A 23,438-nucleotide genomic window follows, 5' to 3' on the forward strand; every position below is an offset into this window, starting at 1 on the left:
CACTAAACTATACATCAAATTAACTGTTAGTTTTATTTAATCAGAAGACAGAACTGTAGAAACAGAGAATCACAGGGCTAGATACTTACCTCTAGATGTACTACATGCTGAGACTTAAATGGACATGAACTTACATATAATTTAGAAAAATTAAAGAATGTATTAGCTAGCAGGTTGCTCTGATTAAATATCAAACCAGACAACAGCCCCTTATAGACTACTGAATTACCTGTATACTCTTTCTGGATAGAATCTACAAATTAATTTCAAAGTTAATAAAATAACATACAGTAGTAACTTACTTGATGAAATGAACATATTTGGAAGTTAGATGCAAATGGAGCACTTTTTCATTAGTTTATGATTAAACTTTCTGAAATGCTTTATCCTCATTTCTCATTACTATTCAAGGAGCAGTGACTTCTGACCTTTCAGCACTGCATTTCTTGTGTTTCTTTTCAGCCAAGGGTAGGAAATAATTCTTAAAACCCTTAAGTACATCAGAAGAGCTTTCTATTTAAAGGAATTATTTAGTGGAACTTTTTCACCATTTACTTTCCAGCCTTTCTATGTTCAATTTTTCATGTAAAAAAATTTTAAAAATCTGGCACAACAATATAGTGAAAATAGTATGTGTCCTTGAGAGACAAAACCACAAATATGTACCAGAAAAACAGTGACGTTTTACAGGAGACATTACACCGTAACTATAAATGATGTATAAAGTAAGATACTTTTAGAAAAAAAATTTTTCTTAGAAATTTAAATATGTCTATATCATCATATTATATCTGAGAAAGAGATACAGTACTATTAGTTCTGAGATGACAGATCTAAGGTTGTAAAGCAGAATATGCATTTTTAACTTCCAGTTATTATTTTTGTCTGTAGTCTGTTGCACCATATTTCTCCTTTGCCATATGCATTGTAGGTGGGATGTTTCTTGTTGTTACTACATCTAGCTTTGCAGACTCAACTTTCAGTTTATTTATTTCTCAAACTGTGATCCTACAATTGTGCTTTGCTGTCCCTAAGTCAAAGTAATATCCCTTAAAAAAAAAAAAAATTCAAATCTTTGTTAACCTAAAGGAATTAAATAGCTAACACTGTAAATGAAACACAAAAATTACAAGGAAACAAAGATGAAATATGTAACTTTTTTCCAATCCTTATATCATTTAGTCAAAACCCTGTAAGTTATTGGAATACCCTTTAATAATTTATTACAAAGAGGTTTTTTATCAGCCATAACCAGAATTAGTCTACAGTAACGGGTATTCAAACCAGTGTTAGATCAAACTGCTACTGCTGCTGCTAAGTCACTTCAGTCGTGTCCGACTCTGTGTGACCCCACAGACGGCAGCCCACCAGGCTCCCCTGTCCCTGGGATTCTCCAGGCAAGAACACTGGAGTGGATTGCCATTTCCTTCTCCAATGCATGAAAGTGAAAAGTGAAAGTGAAGTCGCTCAGTCGTGTCCGACTCTTAGCAACCCCATGGACTGCAGCCTACCAGGCTCCACCGTCCATGGGATTTTCCAGGCAAGAGTACTGGAGTGGGGTGCCATAAAACCACCCCGCAAAAACTTGTGCTTTTTATCTTGCACCATCCCTTTGCTTTTCTCTTACTTTTTTTTCCCCCCAGAAACAAGTAAATTGAAGATAATTAAAAGAAACAATTTTATTCACTGAGAAAAAGAAAATACCCCGAAAAGTTCTAGTACATAGGACTTCAGGAACCACAGGACCAACATTTAAGTGTCTTCCAGGGGCACAGGATCCCCTTTTGAAAATTTTGTACATACATGGATTTAGCAGAACTGAAAGATCATTCAGTCAATGTTAAGGAAAACAAAAAGAAATTTTAAAAAATTTAAATAACATAAAAACAAGCATACAGAAATGAGTTTAAAAAGTACAACTCATCATATTATATTAACTATATTCAAATCTAAAGTGGGTGGTCAAAATTTCAAGGCATCTTATCTTCTTTTTTAGCTTCTTGCTTTAATCCAAGTGCCAAATATAAGGGGGAAGAAGGGGACCTTGGTCCTAAATATACCACTTGCCATATGATCTGGGATAAATCGTTTACCTTTTCTGGGTCTCTATTTCTTAATAAAATTGACAGGTTGAAAATTACATGCATTTATTATTATCACCTACAAGGTCTGTCTTTTACAACTCAACTTATATCTCCATTCTCTAAGTACCTGAGAGAACTATTCTTTCTAGAGTTGATCACTCGTAAGCTCCATGGTCCCCACATGTCTTACCTATTGCTGAATATCTGGCTTATGGCAAGCAGTTAAGATATGTAGAACATACAACTGAATGAATATTTATGCTTTTTTATATCACGACAAAAAACCTGAGATTGGTTCCTGAGGCCTAGACCTCTCTTTACCTAACTGAATATGTAATATGAATACATAGGCAATAACGTACATCTTTCATCTCTTAGAGAAAAATTCCTGCATATGAAAATATTACTATATTCCTGAGTTAGGATTTGACATCCCTTGGTAGCAGATATAGCCTTAATAATATTCTAAATATATCAATAACATTCTTATTTAAAGAGAATTATCCTTTTCACAAGCCATAACTTTTAAAAAGATTATTTTAAACACAACTATATTTTTAGTAGAAACTTAAAAGTAGTTTAATCACATCAGGATTTACAAAATAATTTGAGTTTTCAAACTAGTTTATTAGATGATTAGGTTCCCTGAGTCTATGCCCTTAATAATTGGAAGAATGAATATATGAAAACACCAAAAAGGGAGAGAGAAAACATTTTGCAGAACTTGTTTAAAATTTAGACATTATTTCACGTGGAAAATAGTAAAGACATTGTATCTTTGAATCAATATCTTGCTATTTTAAACATATATAGAGTTATCTTTGTTTAGTTTTCTGAAATAAAAGTGGCATTTATGTGAAAGTCCCCACAAAGGCTTGCAAATTGTTAGATTTTAAGTTTTGTTACTTTTAAAGAGAAAATTACTAATAAATTATTTTACATAAAATACTTCCTAAGCAACTATTAGACATTCTGCTATTATTTCTCTAACCAACCATTTATAATTCTCTCCTAAAGAGATGGTTTTGAATTTTCTGGTCATCACCATTTATTATTTTCTAGATTGCAACCAAACTGTTTATCATTTGCTTAAAATGATTACTTATAGACATTATGCAATATTTTAAATGAGAAAAAACATCTATGCTATTTTAAATGTTTCTCTAATATGTCTTTCTAAAAAACAGAAAGTTCTTACAATCCTGCTGCTTTTCAAAACTTCATTGTACAATAATTTATTCTTTGAAACTTAGAATCACTTTTCACAGAAACAAAATACTAAGAATGATGGTTAAATGTCTTGGGTGGCTCAGAAAAGCACATTGAAGTGATAGCACTATCTATTTAAAGGTACTATGAGAAACAGGAGAGAAGGTTTCTGTCTAGCTTATCAAAGTTGGGGGGAGGAGGTAGGAGGAAGTCAGTTGATAAATTAAAAAAAGATACTCAACCCTTAAATGTTCTAAGGGATAGTAGGCCACCTCTTAGCTTTAATTAGTCTAATCCTACTTAAGACAAAACTTTTCATACTATCTTTCCAGTGAATCAACCTTAAGTAAGTTAAGTTCTAGTTACTCAGTCATGTCCGACTCTTTTTGACTCCAGGGACTGTAGCCTTCCAGGCTCCTCTGTCCATGGAATTCTTCAGGCAAGAATACTAGAGTGGGTAGCCATTTCCTTCTCCAAGGGATCTTCCTGACACAGTGATTGAACCAGGGTCTCCTGCACTGTAGGCAGCTTCTTTATCATCTGAGTCACCTTAGGCAAGAGGATATTAAAGGAGACACAAGCCAATGAAAGTTTTGAAGAACAGAATAATATATCTTTAAAGTTTCGTTTGCCAACTAGTAAGTTTGTTGTTTCAATATGTAATAGGCAGTAGAGATGTGTGGCTCAACAAACTGGCACATGGATTATTCTGATTCTAATGTCAGTCTTCCTACTGACTTTAAAAACTGTCATGCTTTAGAAGGTCCTGAACTTTATGTCTTTTTCTTTATGGGATATGACCAGGATTTCCAACCCACCCCCCCCACCCCCACTCTCTCTCAAAAATAGATTAAGAAGTAAAAATAATGTAAAGAATTTGGCAAATATAAAATGCTACATAAAAGTCTGATATATTTTTCAAGTAACTGTAGATTACACTCAATTTGTCTTATACTGCCAAATGAGAAATTATCAAATTAGACCCTTATCATATTAGTCAAAATTTTAGATACAGATAATACATATAATCACTATTAACACCTAAAACTAATACAGCACTCAATATATCTGAGGCATTTTTAAAGGTGAAATATATTAATATATACATATATTCAAATCTCTACTCTACCACTTGATTATGTAGCATTCTGTGCCTCCATTTCCTCATCAGTAAAATATGTATAATAATTGTGCCCACTTAGGGTGGTCTAGAGAAGTGGCTCTTAATTTTTTGGCAACAGTGTTGTTTTACTGTGCAATTGTAACATTGTCTATTTACAACTGCAATTAAGATCAACAAATAAAAAAAGGAAATTTATTCAATATTATTTCACTTAATAAGAATTACCAAAAGCCACAGTTGTGAGCTATCAGTAGAGTATCTACATAAACAAAATGTGCTCATTTATTACCTCTATTAACTGAGGTATAATAACATTTACAAATGCCCATTTTATTAACAAAATACAGAAAAGCAAAAAGATGAAGTAAAACAATCATTCATCTACAAAATTACAGAAAAGTCTTAAAACAGTTTTAGGAGCCAATTTAAAAATTTAATGCATATATAATTTCAGAAAGATTTTAAAACATGATTGCTATTAATAGAAGAAGCAGAGAAGGAAAAGGAAAGGAAACCACATTTTAGCGAATGTTCACAACATGCTAGGATTTTATATGCACTTGGTACTCTATCATTTAACAGTCACAACTCTGTGAGAAACTCCATCACTATACTAACTTTACAGACAAACTAAAGTTTGGAACTCTTAACAGTTCACAGTTGACTACTACAGAAGTCAGTATATGGAACCTGTGTTCAAACCCAGGCATGTTTCTGAAGTTCTAAAGGTTGTTTCCTATTTATAAAGAGTATAAAGGTTAACACTGATCACCTATGAATACTGTGGTTAGAAGAATATAGAAACGACTATTAAGTTCAGCATTTATATGAAGGACAAATTTCATAATCGTTCATTCCCAAAGTTGTAGGATTTCTATTAATAACAACAGAAAATGGTTATTTGTCTCACTTTTACACTCTTATCAGAAGTTCCAGGATAGGTACATACAAGCTGTGAAGAAATATGAGGAAAGTTCCTGAAGCATGTTCCTTGGAATGTTTTTACAATGGTGAGTGACACAAAATAACCACTCAATAAATGTTAGTGATTATCACTGCAGTAAAAAACAAAACAAAACCTTCTGTAATCACATTATTAAAATTTTGATGAAGAAATCTTACTTGGGGCAGGGGGGGAATCAAACCTATTATCACAGAACTAGGGATCTTTGGAATAGACTTTGACAGAAAAATAAGTAGAAAGTTGTATTAATAAAACAGAGGAAACACATAAAACTCAAAATAATTCCCAAGTCATTCTCTGGTTTTGTTGATGACCCCTTAAGAGTTATCAGATAAATTTAGTAAACTGTCTTTTCAAACACTAGTAAGCTTTCCAAATACTTAAGGCCTATGAATCATCAGTAATTTACTAGACACTGTAGTAAAATAAATCAATACTAGTGATACTGTCTCATTTAGAATGTTTTACATAAGTAAAAAAGCAAATACATAAGTAAATAAACAGTAAAATCAGTTATATAGTTCTGAATTTTACATGTTTATCTGTTTTAAAAATCATACCTGAGAATGCCAGAAAGGTAACTTTAAGATTACCTGATTGGGGCTTCCCTGGTGGTTCAGTGGTTGAGAATCCACCTGCCAATGCAGGGGACACAGGTTCGATCCCTGGTTTGGGAAGGTTCCACATGCCATGGGGTGACTAAAGCTGTATGCCGCAACTATCAAGCCCATGTGCCCTAGAGCCTGTGCTCCACAAGAGAAGCCACCACAATGAGAAGTCCATACACTGCGATGAGCGGCCCCTAGATAAAGCCCCGTGGCAACAAAGATCCAGCACAGCCAAAAATAAATTAATTTAATTAAATTTTTAAAAAAGCTCACCTGACAAAAGATACATTGGCAGAATTCATCAGCCAAGAAAAACGTGATGGCCCCCTGTCCATTCAGCAAATGCCTGCATGTATTTTACCTTTTCCTTACAATGTAATATGTTTGTGATATTTTGGTCTTAGGAAAATTCAAGTAATTTATCAATCTTTTTATAATGTTCTTAATACTTGGGGCATTTCTTGAAGCTTTAGTTATTGTTTATTAATATGGACAGAAACTGGTGTTCAAACAAGCTTAAAATTTAAACTTCAACAAGAAATGAAAATATCTTATTGACAATGTTCTAAGTTAAATGGAAAATAAGAATTAAAAAGTAAATTTCTTCAATTTTGTCTTTAAAAGGACTTCAAGAGACATACACATTTTCAAGGGCCTGAAATAGTTAACTTAGAAATTTGTAACTACTTCTGACTGCTGAATTACTCATTAAAAAAAAAAAAAAATATATATATATATATATATATAGTAGGCATAGTATTGTTATCATTTTGCAATACTACTTTTTTTGGCCACACTACTGGGTGTATGGGATCTTAGTTTACTAACACCAAGGACTGAACCTGTCCCCTCTAGAGTGGAAGTGCAGCCCTCTAATCTCTAGACTGCCAGGGAATTTCCAAAATTCTGCTTTTAAAAAAATTGTGTTCCTAGAATGTTAACAAAAATATGTCAAGATTTGGCACATTCAATTTGTGAATGTGATGTCTTCTACTTTCTCTTTCTTGGTATGCTCCTGACATCATACTGTTCTACATCCAATTGTGGGTGCCAATTGTGGGTCTTCTCAAGTTGTCCAGTTGAATATGACATCATACGTTATGTTTTCTTACACTGGCCTGGTAAACTTGCAGACTTATTCTTTTTCTTAATTATTCAAACTTACTCAATCATACCGAGAAGATTCTCTTAAGCACGTAGAGACAACAATTTTAATCCCCATTTTGCTTTTCTTTTCTAAGTTCCATCTAGGTACGTTTAGGGCACAATGTTATATTCACTACTTTTAATTGTTAACTCTCCTAAAATAAAGGGATTTTAGGAGACTTAATCACTACAACAATGACTCTATGGGAGAAAGTATGAGTTTTAAAATGAAATAAAAATGAACTGTAACAACAACAACCCTTTTACAAATAGAGCTGACAGGAACAAGAGGACTTTCAACCAAATGGGTCCACTTATACAGGGATTTTCTTCAATAGTAAATACTACAGTACTGCAAGATCTGCAATTGGTTGAATCCTCCAATACAGAAGAACCACGAATAAAATGACCAACTATAAATTATATTCAGGTTTCTGACTGCTTGGAGGGTTGGCATCCCTATCTCAGAACTGTTTAAGGGTCATCTGTGGTAATAAGTTTTTTTGTTGAGTATATTAGTTTAAGTTTATATAGTAACTCTACATATAAGACAATCTTGGGGACTTCCCTGGTGGTCCAGTGGCTAAGACTCTACACTCCCAGTGCAGGGGGCCCAAGTTCAATCCTTGATCAGGGAACTAGACCCCACATGCCGCAATGAAGATTGAAGATCTCGCATGCTGCAACTAAGACCCAGAGTGGACAGATAAATAAATAATTAAAAAAAAAAAGAAATAAAATCTTTGCCTACAACGTCCTGTAATTTGGCTCCTACGTAACTCCTCAGCATTACTTCTCACCATGTACTCTCTAGTTCTTAGCTTCTGTCACTCTGACCTTCATTTAAGGTTATGTATTATGCTCTCCACCATCAGGAATTTTTGAACAAACTGTTCCTTCCACAAAACATTTTTCTCCCTCTTGATCAAGGTGACTCAAATTCATCAATATTTCAACTAACTAAACACTTTCTTAAGCAAAATAAAAGCTTCCCTTGGTCTTACTTATTGATTAAATTATCCTTCTAAAAGCCCTTATATTAAATACCATGTACCTCTATACAGCAAATGAAATAGTTTCAATTTTGCATTAATTTATACAATTATCTGATCAATATCCTTCATTTCTATGACTTAAGTTCAAAAGAGCAAGACCCATGTCTCTTTTCCCTTACTATTCCAGTAAGCACATAATAGGTGTGAACCCACATTTGTTGAGGAAAGACATTAGCCAGCTGCTGATTAAAAAAAAAGATAAACACCAAGTCAATGACCTCTACATAGTCTTGGAGGAAAAATAATTACGACTTTTTGGATGGAACAAAACACAGAGTCATATTTGATAGAACTTGTTAAAATTGCTATTCTTCAGGAAAAAAAAAAGTTCAGTAAATGGTAGGGAGTAGGTGGGATGGTAAGTTATATGATGAGGCCAGCTGGAAATAAATTTAAATAAATCTTTTAAAGTGACTGGAGAAAACATAAACTATATCTTTTTGCTATTTTTTAGAATTTATATACAAAATTTATAATTTTAATTGTATATTGCTGATCCTAGGAACCAACCTAAGTATGAATTTTAATTATGAAGGGAAAAAGAACCTCAGTATCCTTGGATAAAATTTTCCTATTTTAACTATAGTGTTAAATTTCCAACTCATACACTTGCTTCAGACTCTGACATAATTACCAGTCACAGTTGCAAAGAACTATTTTCACTGTCTGATTTTTTTAAGCAAGTTATTTTTTCCCCTATTTCTTTTCTGACTTGCATTCTGGGAAATAAGTTTTTAAAACATAAATGCAAAGTGTATTATTTCTAATCACTATCCTAATTTACCAGGTTATTCTGAAATTCAATCCAAGCTTTCAAACTAGTAAAAATGAGCTTCCCTATCTCCTTATTCCATTGGAAACTTTGTCTTTTACTCTCTTCTGAGGATCTCTCCTCTACCTAAACTCTGATTAATTCAATGTCCTCCCAAGAAGTCCACTGTGACTTACTTTACAGAATTCTAATTCCTTCTTTACTCTGAGTATTTACATACTCAGTTTGGTGTCATTTTACAAAGGCTCCTTAAGTGTTTTTCAAGTATAAGTTTCAGTCACTAAAAAACAACAACAAAAAAAAGACTTAATCTTAAAAACTTCTGTTTTATTTTTGTCTTCTATTCAAACCAGTTGGCAAATACAGAAAACATCATAAAAATGTTAAGTGACTATGCCATCTGTATTTTGAATGAACATACAATAATTTGGGTTACTGATTAAAATAACAAAAGTCCATCTTAGATCCATACATTTTATCTTATCTGAGACCAGAAACCTTACTGTCTACCACTTTTAAGACTGACAGTCTTCACTGGTTCTCCAGTTTATATTTTCCCAGGACAGGGAGAAATGCATTTTGCAATAAGAAGCAAAACAAAAAACCAGTATAGATTACATCCACTGCTCCTGCCTCAACTGACTAGGCTTTTCATCCTGTTAGGCAAGATTAGATCAGTCTACAGACCTAATTCTTTATCAAGCTATGATGCTTGTTAGCTAATACTCAATTCTCTTCAAGGTAGTCAGGGACAGTTGATTAGGGGCTAGGACTGCAATTTTCGTGGGTCATTCTTTTTCTCTATCCTTTAATATATAAAATTATAAAATTAGCAAAAAAATTATAAAAAAATTAAATTCCATTATAAAATCAGTACATGCATATGAGCTGATTCTTAAAAACAAATCCAAGAGTCGGACACGACTTAGCGATTAAAGAGAGAGAATACTAAAGTATTCAAAACAGTTAAGAATTCTTCAACCTTCCAGCATCCACATACATACTTTCTATAAACTAAGCAATCAATTTGGTACATATTTTTTAAAACATTTCTTAATGTATTTACATAACTATAAGGCATATATTTTATACAACTTTTCTTTTTATAAAAATATATGCATATAAACAAAATTGTTACACGTGTACAAATATAGTTTTATATGTCGTATACATGTTAGTCTTTCTTTTTTTAACATAAATGGAATCATACTATGCACATTATTCTGTGATTTGGTTTCAATTTAGCTTTAGGGATCTTTCCAGGTTTTTAGCCCACAAGTCAAATTTTGCGTGACTATTGTGAGTGCTTATCTTTAGACATCATAGGCAGTATTTCCTAACTTCCTACCCTATAATATTCCAAAATGAATGGATTATTAGTTTCAGTGCCAAGGAAAATGAGTAATGCAACTTTCTCCATTGTAATGTTGGTTATTTTAAGAGTGTTATAGCAAATTTCATACAGTTTAATATCATTTTTCATCATTCCCCAAATATTTAAATCTATAAATTTATATTTTAATAAAAATATATGTATATACATAAAGAATATATACATTTAGTAAATCAAGGTTTAAAATTAATAAAAACTAAAATCTACCTTTATAAAAAACAAAAGCAAAATAATATAGCAAATCTGCCTGCTAATTAGAAAAACTAGACACATACACAATTCATTTTCTGATTCAATTGTACAAAAAACAGAGAAGCTGCTGAAAACTGTTTTCAGAGAATTCTTACCAGCTTAAAGAAAACTTTAAAAACAGTTTATCATCATACTGAAAACACAGAAACCACAAACGGTAAGAGCAGCAGACCAGAAAAGCAATATGAGATTAAAATCTGTATTATGTGGATCTAGTCTCCTCTCATACATATTAGAAAACTGTAGTAATGTGACTGATAGTTTTGTTTTTTAACAGACCAAATAATACGATATTCTACAAACTAGAAATAGGAGTCAAATCAAGTGGATATCAAAATGAACACCTACTAAAAATTTACTAATCTTAAAAAAAGCTAATCTGGATCATTTAAATAAGATGTTCAAAAATATAAGCTGTTAGGTTTTATTATCAAAAAAGATTGTTAAAAGGAAATGCTATAGTACTTGTAGAAGAAAATACAGCTCATTTTTACACTTCTATAAAATAATTAAAAGTTAATACTTGCTAAATAAAAAAGCAATTCATAAGGATTGGCATGATTTAGGAAAGCCTATGGCCACACAAAACCATTGCCATAATTACTGGTGGTATTTGTAGCTGGTAAGAGCTTTCTGATATACAGTGAACTGAACACTGTAGCTTTAATTGAAGTTTGAATGTTATAAACAGTTAGATGTCTGGCTCTGGCCTGCATTCTAATACCATCAGCAGAACAGAGATGGGAAGCATAAACAAACCTTTTAACTAGATTACAGTCTCCAAAATGGCCAAGAAATCCTTCAGCACAAACTCCAGTGTGACGAATGTAGAAGAAGGCAAATGACTTTGGAATAATGCTAAAAAACAAATTCTAAATTTCTGTCATTACTGGAACATGTATTTGATTTCTCCTAAATATTTTGATGTTACTTAATATTCAGTAATGACAACTTTATCATTAATTGAAGTTTGAATGTTCACTCAGTTCACTGAATATTCACTACAGTGTTCAATTCACTGTATATCAGAAAGCTCTTACCAGCTACAAATACCACTGGTATGATAAATACCCAAATTAATAAAAATCTTTTCTATTTTACATAACATACACTTTTTAGATAAGTGTACTTTTTAGATCAGTAAAGAAGCTATGTAAAAATCAACACATTTTGTTGAATGTGGAATACTGCCCTCCTCCAACACCAGTGAACCTAGATTATTATTTTTAGATACTAGAAGATATTAAGAATGTATGGATTATGTTAATTAGCAGTCAACAGAGTAGTAGATACTTCTGGAATCAAGGCGTAGAAAACAACAGCTTTGCATACAAGGAAAAATCACAGAATTACAAGTTCTCTTAAGAAAAGGTTACCAAGGTCAAGCCAAGTAAGGACTCAAATCAGAATTTTAACCAACTCTGAACTGTATGCTTTCCCCCATGTATGGTATCATTAGTGATTTTCTTTTCTGTCCAGCTGCATTAGAAGATAAACCTTAATATACGTTAAGCCTAGTTCACCCTTTGTCTGTCTGAAGAGTTATACTGAGTCATTCCAACCTCTAAAATCTTACATGATATAGAAATACCTCAAAGCAAAATGCTAAAGAGTTAGAATCTCTACTCACAACTGAATTACCTTTAGGTTATCTAAAGGAGATTATTTAGGACCATAGATTTTTTTCACTCCCACATATTATTTAGATTAGTTTAAAAGCAATAAATCATATTTATTATAAAGCTTCTTTTCTGAAGAATAACAGATAACATAGGATAGTTATATAGCATTTAAAAATATTTCCAAACTCTACTGGTCATATGCATTGGTATAATATTTATAGGATAATAGAGTCAATAAGGAGATCAGCCCTGGGATTTCTTTGGACGGAATGATGCTGAAGCTGAAACTCCAGTACTCTGGCCACCTCATGCAAAGAGTTGACTCACTGGAAAAGTCTCTGATGCTGGGAGGGATTGGGGGTAGGAGGAAAAGGGGATGACAGAGGATGAGATGGCTGGATGGCATCACTGACTTGATGGACATGAGTCTGAGTGAATTCCGGGAGTTGGTGATGGACAGGGAGGCCTGGCATGCTGCAGTCAGTTCATGGGGTTGCAAAGAGTCGGACAAGACTGAGCAACTGAACTGAACTGAACTGAAGCATACGGAATGAACTGCATTCCTTAGGATGGATATGAAAGTTACTTGATTAATAAAATAGAATTTTTTTAAATTATTTTTTTCTCCTAAAAGTAAAGAATGTAAAAGTCAACTTTGCTAGCTGGATTTTAATTCAGTAGCTGCTTTAAAGAACAACTACATAATAATTTCGGCATCTAGAGAATACAAGTTGTACATTCTTATACCAAAAATATTTGGCTTTAAGCAATACTAAAAAGAGTATGTTAAACTTCATCCTATATTCATCATGTAGTAATTATGAAAAATATTATAAGATAGAGGGTACAGAAAGTACGCATATATACATACCGAAACATTAGGCAATATAATAAACTGTTTTGTTTATAGGTTTTCCATTATCAACAGTTATACAAAAATTTTTATAATAAATATTCACTGGATCACAAATTGTTGAAACCTCCAAACTTCATGAAACAAAATGCTAAATTTAATTCTATGCAAGACAAAGGAAGTTCAATATCTAGAAGGTCTAAGTGTCATTTTTGCTGTATGATGATAAGACTGACTTTATGTATATTTTATTTCCAAGTTGTACACTGGTCTGCATCTACGTTCCTTATAAAGAACTAGATTTTTTTAGCTTATTTTTCTGTCCTTATAAATTTTGAGAAAATTTCCATTACCCTATCAACAAGCTACTGGAGCCACAATTTTACTGTTTATCAGAGTACTTACTGACTGATAAAAATTCTTTACTGTCTTTAATTAGAAAGTGTCATGAATTTACCATGATGGAATATTTTGCTGCCAATAGGTTTTTTGTTTGTTTTATTCTAATAGGTTTCCTCATTTATAACATGGAGACACTGTTACAATGTTTATAGGACCACTTTAAGGACTGACTGAGATTGATAATATTTATCACAGAGCTAGTCAGTTAAAATGAATGGTAATATAATTATTACTAAAACAGAAAATTAAGAATGAATGTGAAAGAGATCAGAATTGACTGACCATCAGAAATCTATTTACCTTCACAAAATACTGTACCCAGCAGGGGATCCCCTCCTTTTTTTAACCGGTGAAAAAGTATTATTCTAAAAGGTATATAAGAGCAAAGGAAATTCAGGAAATCTCTAACATGCTTTTAAATTTATATATTAAAAACTGTGACAGAACTAAGATAGTACTTTTTGTTTCTAAGAAATCATTCGACTAAGAACTCATTTTACTAAGGTACTAGAAACGATGTCACTTATAAAGATTAAAAACTGCAACTGATTTAAAACTAGAACAGGGAAGTTTCTTATGAGGATACTGGAGAAATACATGAAGTACACATTAAAAATTCCAAAACTCCTAAACGCTATGTGTGTGTTAGTTATTCAGTCATGTCCGACTCTTTGTGACCCCATAGACTGTATGTAGCTGCTCTGTCTATAGAATTCTCCAAGCAAGAATACTAGAGTGGGTTGCCATTCCCTTCTCCTGGGGATCTTCCAGAGCCAGGGATGGAACCCTGGTCTCCTACATTGCAGGCAGATTCTTTATCATCTGAGCTACGAGGGAAGCCAATTAATTATTCCATTTTAATTAAATCATACTGTCAGTTTAAACTATGGTAGAAAATAACTAAATGCTCAAAACGATAATGTACAATGTCTTCCAATGAACCATGAAAGATAACTTCTTATATGAGAAGTAAAGAGAAAGTTACTTTAGAAAGAAAAAAAGTTTAAGATTACAGAGTTGGGTTTTTAGGAGGGGTGATAATTTAGTAAAAAATACATACTTTAATGAACAGTGTTGGTCACCTTCAAAGAAAAGTATATAGCAATAAAATATCAGAAGTGATAGCCATATACACTACTATTTTCATGGTCTAAAATTACTGAATTATATACAGAATAGAAATCTCCAGAATACAGTATTAAGTGCAATTTTTTTTCTTTATATTAGTCTGTTCTAATAAAATACAGCAAATATCCTTTTTAAACATCCATTTTTCTACCTGGCACTATCCATTTAGTTCATAAAATTAATTTAGGTAGAAACATTAAATAAAGATATGACCAATACACCTGTGTAACACAATTAAGATACCTTCCACAAACTGTAGGGACCCATCCTTGTTTCTCAGATGCCTAGCATGGTGCCTGACATACATTAGATACTCAATAAACGTTTAATGAGTGAGTACAATCTGTTTAGCACATACATTCAAAATACAGACAAGTTTGCAAAGGTTCATAAGTTGCACATAGGCTTTCTGGCTGACTTCCTGGGGTCCCACTGATGACTAGGAATAATCTTCATATCCACAGAAAACTGGAAAGTTGGTAATTGTCTGGGTAAGGACCGAAAAAAACAAAGGGAAACACGTCACCTATGTTACAGTTGCTTTATAGAGCTGGTAAATGCAGGCTAGTCATTCCAATAACCTATTCTGCCAGTTACTCAATGAAATGAAATTTAAGTATATCCTGAATATTTGCTAGTACACTCTTAATTGGAATTTTTTAATCCCTTATTTAAAATAAATCATTTTTGTCAAATCACATCCTGTACAGAATATGTTTTTACTTCTTATGAGTACTATTTGTTAACAGGATTTAATTTGGCCACTAGAAAAAGTGAGAACCATAGTAAAGATAAAGAAAAAAAATCATGGTAGTGAATACACTGTAGCAGGAAAGAAAGGAAAAAGGAAGAAAATGAAGAAATTCTACATCTAAGAGTCAAGAAATTCAAACACGTCTAACTATAATATCAAATATGACAAATAACCATTAGGGCCTATTGTGTACTGAAAACTGTGCTGTGGGGGATATAAATGCTAACAAGAAAAAAAATTTTAGTCTTACTTAAGTAGTTCATAGAGCAAGAATCATAAAAAAGCATTTATAATACAATATGCATTTTTCATATATATATATATATATATATATATATATATATAGCTTAATACAGGAGTAAGAAGTATATTCACTGATTAACTAGAAGTGCAGGGGGGAAAATAACCATTAGGGAAAGCTGAAATAATTCTCAAAACAGTCACAATCCACAATGAGAGAAATCAGTACCCCCCTAAAAAAAATCAACAAGTTACTGAATTGTAAATGGACGAAATTACAGCTTTATAGCTATTTATTTTAATATTATTAGAATATGACCCCATATAAAAGCCTTAAGTGTCATGTGCACAATAGTTTTATTCCTGATAAAAGAAAATGAGACCGTGTAGCTTAGTGAATGTCAAGAGACCAGAGTTCTCTGGTCCATGTGCTGTCCACTTACAGGCCTTAGAACTCTGCGTAAGCTTTTACAACTCTCTGAACTCCCGCAATATGGAAAATGAAGAGCTGGACAAACTGACCTCCAAGATACCACCTCCATGAAACTTACAACTCTAAAATATATCTTAATACGTAATAAACAAGCCATAAAAAAATAAACAGCTTTTTTAAAGGTAAGTCATTTTTCAACTTAGAGGCAGTCTAGAATCTTTGAACTATATAGGGTTACCCTGAGGGTGGTGGAATAAGAAATGTTTTCAAATAAAAACAGAAAGTAAGTAAAGTATTATAATCAAGCTATAAATTTTCTCTCAGCTGCCTACTGGGAAACGACCACCCCAATAACCTACTCAATTCACTTTACTTAAAAGTTATTTCTTCATTATATTCTACTTCCGTCTTTTATGTTAAGGTTGCTGAGGTATTAAGGTGAGGACAAGAAATCCTAGGTGGATCTGAAATACTATTATTGGGAGACAAACTTGAACTTGGCATAGATTTCTGCCAAAGTGCACCAATTACACCTCAGAGAAAGATAAGAAATTGTTCAAATTCACAACAGAAAGGAGAGAAATAGGACCATGTTGTTTATTGCTACACAGCTTTTCCTTCCCCTGTGTAAATGTCTACTTTTGCACACAGTTGGTAATTAAAATTTTACAGAACAAGCTTCTACATATGCAATGCTTTCCTGTCTCTAAAGTGTAAATATATTGTGTTTTCACTTTACCATCAAGAAAATTAAAAAATTAAAAGTATTATCATGTCTAATATTTGTGTCAAATATCCTTAGATTTATTTTTCTTCAATCCTTTCTAGTTGATAAAATTGCTGTTTTCACATTGCCAGTCTGATCACAAAATTGCTACTTTACAGGAGAATATTTTTTGCTGACATAAATTATGGGATCAGAGATACCAATGCAGTTATAAGAAAAGGGTGTGTATGTGTGTGCTTGTGTGAGAGAGAGAGAGATTGTGTGTGCGTGTGTGAATGTGTGCATCCATCTTTAAGGAAAGAATAAAGAAATGTACATATGAAACAAAATACCACTTTCTAATGTAAGCCCTAGTAAAAGGCCTACATCAGAAACATACTTGAAAGAAATGTTTTTGAACATTTCAGAAAGCATTTCTGAAATCAAATACAGTACTGAATTTGAAAACCATTCACTGAGAACATACCATGTAAAAATGAAAAATAGTTATTTTTATCAAGACTGTTCCTCTATAAACCTAAATCTGATTTATCTTTCAATTTATATCTCACTACAATGCATGTACTAACTATACCATCATGATTTCCTTGACTCATGAAAACATTTTAGGAATTTGTATCCTTTCACATATAGTGAGCAATTTGGTTCAGTACCCCCCAGAGATGAAAAACTCATCTCAATTTACAACAGTAAATAAATAATTCAGTTAAAACTGCAAGTGGTACCAATCCAGCAAACTATTGATGGAGAGGTTTGGCCTTCCATAAAGTCAGAACAACATAAAAGTTTTCAATGGGGATTACTTGTTCAGACAAGTTACAAAGATTATAAAAATACTCAGATTAATTATGAAATAGATAATATTCTCATCTTATGTAAAATAAATATCACGAACGTATATAGGGAGAAACAATACCAGTGATATTTAACTTAAAGCATTTTAAGCTTTTAACTTTAATATGCTTATATATGAAACAAACATTAAACAAAAAAAGCAGTAATACAAGTCAAAACCTAACCAAAGGCCTCTATCAACCCAAATTTTGAAATTTTCTATGCAAGTCAGACAAAACAAAAAAAAAAAAAAAAGGAAAATTAAACCCAGAAAGCAAAACCCAATCAAGTCTGTTCCAACACTGAAGTCAATATCCAAATCACATACAGAACCAAAAAGGGGAAAACACTCAGGTCTACAAATGGATAAGCAGTTCCGATACAATCCAGATCCCGACATTTTCCCACTCAGAAACAAATGCAGTGGAGCTTTTCCTAGGGAAAAAGGAAAAAAGCTCCCCAAATGATTTTTTTAAAGTGACATCTAGAAAGTGTGCCTCTTTCTGTCTCTTTCCCTGGCGCCTCATTGGAGGAAGGAGGGGGTTGTTTTTGTATTCTCCCCCACTGGAGCAAGACACAATCAGATGTTAGCTGGAGGAGAGAAACCACTTTTGACAACAGCAAATAAAAATAAAAAGTGCCCTTCCTCCTCTGACAGGATGGGCACCCACCTCACACACCCCTCCCCACTCCAACCCCTCCTTCACCACCCCCCCAGCACCACCCCCTCCTCACCCCGGAGCTCCACTGCGTATGTGGTTTGGTGCTACTGTTGCCCCGGAGTTAAAGTCAGAGCCAGAGGAAGGCAATGAAGCCCCCACAGACACACTTACCTTTTCTGCCCCCCACTTTTGAGTGCCTTCCCTGGAGCTGTGGAGGATGACACAAAGGGTAATAAAGGGGGGGGGGGGAGTGGAGGAGGAGGAGGAGGCGAAGGAGGAGGAGAGCTGGGGAAGTGGCTGCTCCTGGGTGTAGTGAGATGTCTCCAGCCAGGGCCAAGCAGCAGCAGCAGTAGCAGCAGCAGCAGCAACAGCAGAGAAGGGTCTGTGTTGCTAAGAGGCTTTTGGTCTCTTTCTCTCCTCTCACGGCCAAAGAGGAGGAGGATGGAGGGGGCTCGGGAGAGAGGCTAGTGGAGGGGTGAGGGGGTAGGAGTCGTGGATGGGGGTTTTCGAAGAAGAAGAAACTCCTTCTCCTTCTCTCTCAGGCTCAATCCCCCTCTCAGGTCTCAGGGCTGGAGGGTGGGGGAAGGAACTCAGCCGCCTTCCCCCCACCCCCCTCAATTCAAGGTTGAAGTGGGGTAAAATTAGTGTCCTGTCCCTTTAAAAATAGAAATAAAAGGTGCCCCCCCTCTGCCACTGCCTCTCTCTTCATCATCAGCTGCTGCTGCTGCTGGGGTCTCTCTGCTTGGGGGGGGAGGGGGGTTCGGGTAGAAGAGACGGGAGGCACTCACTGCGCATGTCCCTCTCTGACGGGAGGCTGGTTGGTTGAAGGCAGGAGGAGGGGGAGGGGAGGAAATGAGATGGTTTCCCAGAAGGCTCCGAGGCGATCGCGACCCGGAAGACATTGTAGCAGGGGGTAGAGAGGCGGGGGCGGAGAGTAGGAGGAAGTCGCTACTCTTTAACACCCCCAGTCCCCTCCTCCCTCCTAAGGGAAAGTGGAGGAACGGAAGTGGGCGTGGACGGAGGCTAAAGGAGGTCACGTGTTTGGGCGGGAGAGGGGCGGGGTGGGGAGGCGGTGCCTGCGCGGTGCATGCCGGGAGTCTTGGTGAATTCGTTGGCAGCTGCAGGTGAAGCAGAGCAGAGAACGCTGCGAGAGGAACCTGTGAAGCGATTCCCACTGTCTCCGGAATCTCGCTCTGCCCTGGTAAGAGATAACTTTTCCATGAGAGGTAACATGGAGTGGACTAGCCTCAAAACGAAAGCCTTGGGCGCCTGTGGCGAAAGGCGAATCGAAAAGGAGAGGACGGAACGCTTTGGAGACTGGGAATGCGGGAAGGGGGGCAGGCTTGTCTAGGCCAGACAGGCCAGAATCTAGGCGGGCTCCTTCCGTCTCGTGGCTTCCCCCTGAGCCAGCCGGCGGCGGGTCCTGGACGAGCGTAGGGAGCGTAGATGAGCTCATGAACCTAAATCTGTGGCATGTGGTAACTACACTCGGTGATGGTGAGAAATGTGATGGTCCAGGTGTAAGAGAGAAACGGGATCTCAGAACCCTCAGCAGATGACTCTGTTAACTGCTTCTCCACCTCAGAGTGGGGCACCTGTCCAGGGAGAGAAACAAGCTGTGTGAATTTTGACAACTTCTGTCATTGGATGTATTGTTTATATTGAGTGTTACTACCATCAGTCCTTGTTTCGTTAACCTCACAGGAATTCTGGAGTGGCTTTGAGGAGGGAGCAAGCTGGCACTTGGTTCTTCAGTAGAATTTCCCTCCGCGTCTTGCGTGGTTTCCGCAACAAAATGCCTGTAGCATTTCTCAGAAGGGGGGTATGGAATTGTGTAATTCTTGATCTCGTGTCTTAATTATCGTTGATAGAGAAGGAGACATCATCAAAGTTTTCCCTTTAGTGTAGATGCGAGATTTTTAAAAGGATGTTTTTAGTTTCTTTGGTTACTAGCCTCAGATTTAGAGCCGTTGGTTTCTCAAATGCTACTGTTTTTGCTGGAAGTAATGTTTCCCTCATGTTAATTCAGAGTGTTTAAAAAAGACAGGTTTTCATTAATAACTGTTTTTAGTAAAATACCACCGTTTCTTTCTCACATTCTGTCCATAAAATCATAACTAAAACCGTTTCAGTCTTTCAGTTATAATTTTTTGTAAATGTGCATTGAAAGACTATCACTTATGTATGTATTTTTTAAAACCAAAACTCTGAAATTCCTCATGTTTATTGTGTTTGTATTACTTAATTCTGTAGTGATTTCTTTTAGGGTATGCTATCAGTTAAAGTTACTGCTTATTCTTCTTGTATGTTTTGACACTGAATTTTGTTTATGCACCACTGACTAGTGCTTTTACCACTTTCTGTGTGTGCAGTAATCTTGTCAAATGGAATAAAAACTGGACTCTGGTGCCTTAAAGTTTTGTTTCTATTGAAACCAAATATATGACACTTTAGAACAAAAAAACTATAGCAGAGCCATAAAAGTGCCATAGATAACAAACTTTAAATCTTTTTTTTGTGGCAAAATACTAAATGTGCAAAAGAGTGTACAAATCATAGTTATAAAATAATGATTAATTCTAATGATTAGTAAACAGAATGTGGAAGAATGCACAAGCCACAGATATACTGTATAATGAATAATTGTGAACACAGTATTCTGTATCAAAATGAAGAATTAGAACATTGCTGTCCCCTTCACTTTTATTTCAAGTATTTTTTAACCACCTTTGTCAGCATTCCTAAACAATGTACATTGGTTTTGCCTTTTTTTTTAATATCCTGTATGTAACTGAATTACATGTTATGTATCATTTTCAGTCAGTCCTGTTAGGTCTAGTTCATGTATTTTCATTGCTGATAGTAATGTTTATAAGTAAGTATAGTGTAGTAAGTCATTTTGTGAACGTACACAATTAATTTAACTAGTCTAGTATTACGGACATTTGGATTGTGGCTAGTTTTTAGTGCTTAGAAATAGTACAACTCTGTGTAATCTTACACATGCATTTTATATACATAGCATGCATTTCTGCAGAATGTAGACTATGCCAAACTTTTTAAAGTGAATATATCAATTTATACTCCCACCAACAATGTATGATAGATCCTTTTTTCTACAGTTTTGAAAACAGTTGGTAGTTTTTGTTTTTGCCAATCTGATGAAAGTAGCTTTATGTTATTATTTTAATTTGCAGTTCCTGATTGTTAATGGGGTTGAGCAGTTTTTCTAAAATTTATTGGCTATTTGAGAGTTTAACGTTGTGAGGCCTTACGTTCCTGAAATTATCTTTACTTGTACTCTGTTAGTTTGACTGGGTGTAGAATTCTAAATTGGTAATGTTTCTCTTCAGATTTGAGGAGAAATTCTTAGTGTTTGATAAAAATTTGACTCCTTTCTTGTTTTTAATGTTGCATTTCACTTTCTTCTCCCTTATGGAAGCTTCTGAAGCCTTTTTGTTTGAAGCTTATAGATTCTTCTCTTTGTTTTATACAATGTTCTGAAACATCACAGTAATGTGAGATAATTTATGAGTCCATAGAAATTTATATGCATTTCATGAGTTCTTTCAGCCTAGCAACCTGTATCCCTCAGCTCTAAAGTTTCTGATTCATTTTCTGTAATTTCCTTACCTCAGTGTTTCTTGTACCGGCAATTAGACATTATACTGCTGGACCTATTTCTTTGCTCCCATTTTTCATATTTTTCCAGTTTTTTGCTTTACACTTTCTGGGAAATGTACTTGATTTTTCAAACCTTGGGACTTTCATTTCTCCTATTGTTTTTTTTGATTTTCAGTACGATTTTTTGATCTTTGTATTTTTTTCCCCCCACGGGATTTCTAGTATTTTTTCCTCTTTATGGATTTAAAGTTTTGTTTTGATGTTTATTTCTCTCTGCGCACTCTGTGTTTTCTAAGTTATTCTTTGTGTTGGTGTATTTTAGTCTCACTTTAGAGGCTTTCCTTGGCTCTGTTGTGATCCTTGATTGTGTTCAAATTTTTGTAAGGAATGTTGGAAATCTATTTCATGCCTCTCTTAACTTAGCTAAGGTTTGCTAGCTGTTGATGGTTCTCACTGTGGAAAGATTTGGCTGGGATAAATTTGGGAGGGAAACCCAAATATCAATTTCCTTAAAATTTCTTTAGGTATTTGGAAGTTTTTTTCTCTTGGGCTAGTAAGAATCCAACAAGAAGGATTGTTTAATTTTCTGCCTCCAAGTCAGTGTTTCTTAGCTGTTTCAATATGATCCCCCCAAGACATTTGTCAGTGTCTCAGAGACACATTTGGTTATCAGAAATGGGTTGCTACTGAAAATCACTTGATAGATGCTGCAGATGCTATAGAACATCCTACAATGCATAGGGCAGCCACTCACAACAGAGAAATTACCCAGTTTTTAAGGTCAGTATTGCCTCTTGCTCCTGGTATAAGGTATCAAGGTATAAGCCTGATTTCCAATGCTCTGAGAACCAGGTGAAAACAGCTCAGGAATCTCAACATCTCAACATTCTTTTTTTTTTTTTTTTTTTTTAGTTCTTTGATACTCTCACCCTCTACTGTGCACTGTGCCTGCTGTCTCTTAGTGTAGGATCCTTCTGTATTATCCTCTCTGGAACCACTTGTCTTCTGATCGAGTGGAGTAAGGGGTTCTGCTTAATTTTGACCATTTTAGCACTGCAGGCCTTTTGGAGATGGTTTTGTCAATGAATTTTAACCCAAACTAAAATACTGGCTATATTATGTGTTTATCTTATTTGAACAGAATTGGTTGATGAGTCTAGATAGCTTTGTACATTGTAATAATGCTTTAATGGGAAAATAAGATACGAGTTGAACATTATGAAGGAGGTGGATGAAACTTGGTATAGGTAGTTGGCTTCCCTGGTAAAGAATGTAAAGATGGTAAAGAATCTGCCTACAGTACAGGATACCCAGGTTCAATCCCTAGATCGGGAAGATCCCCTGAAGAAGTGAATGGCTACCTGGAGGACTACAGTCCATGGGATTGCAGAGTCAGACACGAGTAAGCAGCTAACACTTTCACTCTCACATTCCCCATTCTTTTACTTCAATTTGTTTCCCCTTTTCACTCCTAGTGTGGCTTAAATAGTTATCTTCACACAAGCATGTGTTGAGATTGCTAGTTTTTTCTAATATTTTCCCCTTAATCTCAC

At 34.7% G+C, this 23,438-nt stretch overlaps 1 protein-coding gene and 1 long non-coding RNA gene across 3 annotated transcripts in view; one reads left to right on the top strand and one right to left on the bottom strand.

Moving 5' to 3' along the window:
- Positions 1-19,284, bottom strand: part of LOC113904348 — a 189,324-nt gene extending 170,040 nt beyond the window's left edge. The window contains exon 1 of the long non-coding RNA XR_003514491.1: positions 18,433-19,284. This is a non-coding gene — a long non-coding RNA (uncharacterized LOC113904348). The remainder of the gene's footprint in view (positions 1-18,432) is intronic.
- A 74-nt stretch (positions 19,285-19,358) lies between these two features.
- Positions 19,359-23,438, top strand: part of ORC4 (origin recognition complex subunit 4) — a 96,917-nt gene continuing 92,837 nt past the window's right edge. Inside the window, exon 1 of one of the 2 annotated variants that reach the window (XM_027561318.1) lies at positions 19,359-19,462. The gene's annotated coding sequence lies outside the window, so the exon portion shown is untranslated. The remainder of the gene's footprint in view (positions 19,463-23,438) is intronic. The other variant, XM_027561329.1, reaches the window with a different exon arrangement.

The sequence above is a fragment of the Bos indicus x Bos taurus genome, chromosome 2, assembly GCF_003369695.1.
Source record: "Bos indicus x Bos taurus breed Angus x Brahman F1 hybrid chromosome 2, Bos_hybrid_MaternalHap_v2.0, whole genome shotgun sequence".
Lineage (NCBI taxonomy): Eukaryota > Metazoa > Chordata > Mammalia > Artiodactyla > Bovidae > Bos > Bos indicus x Bos taurus.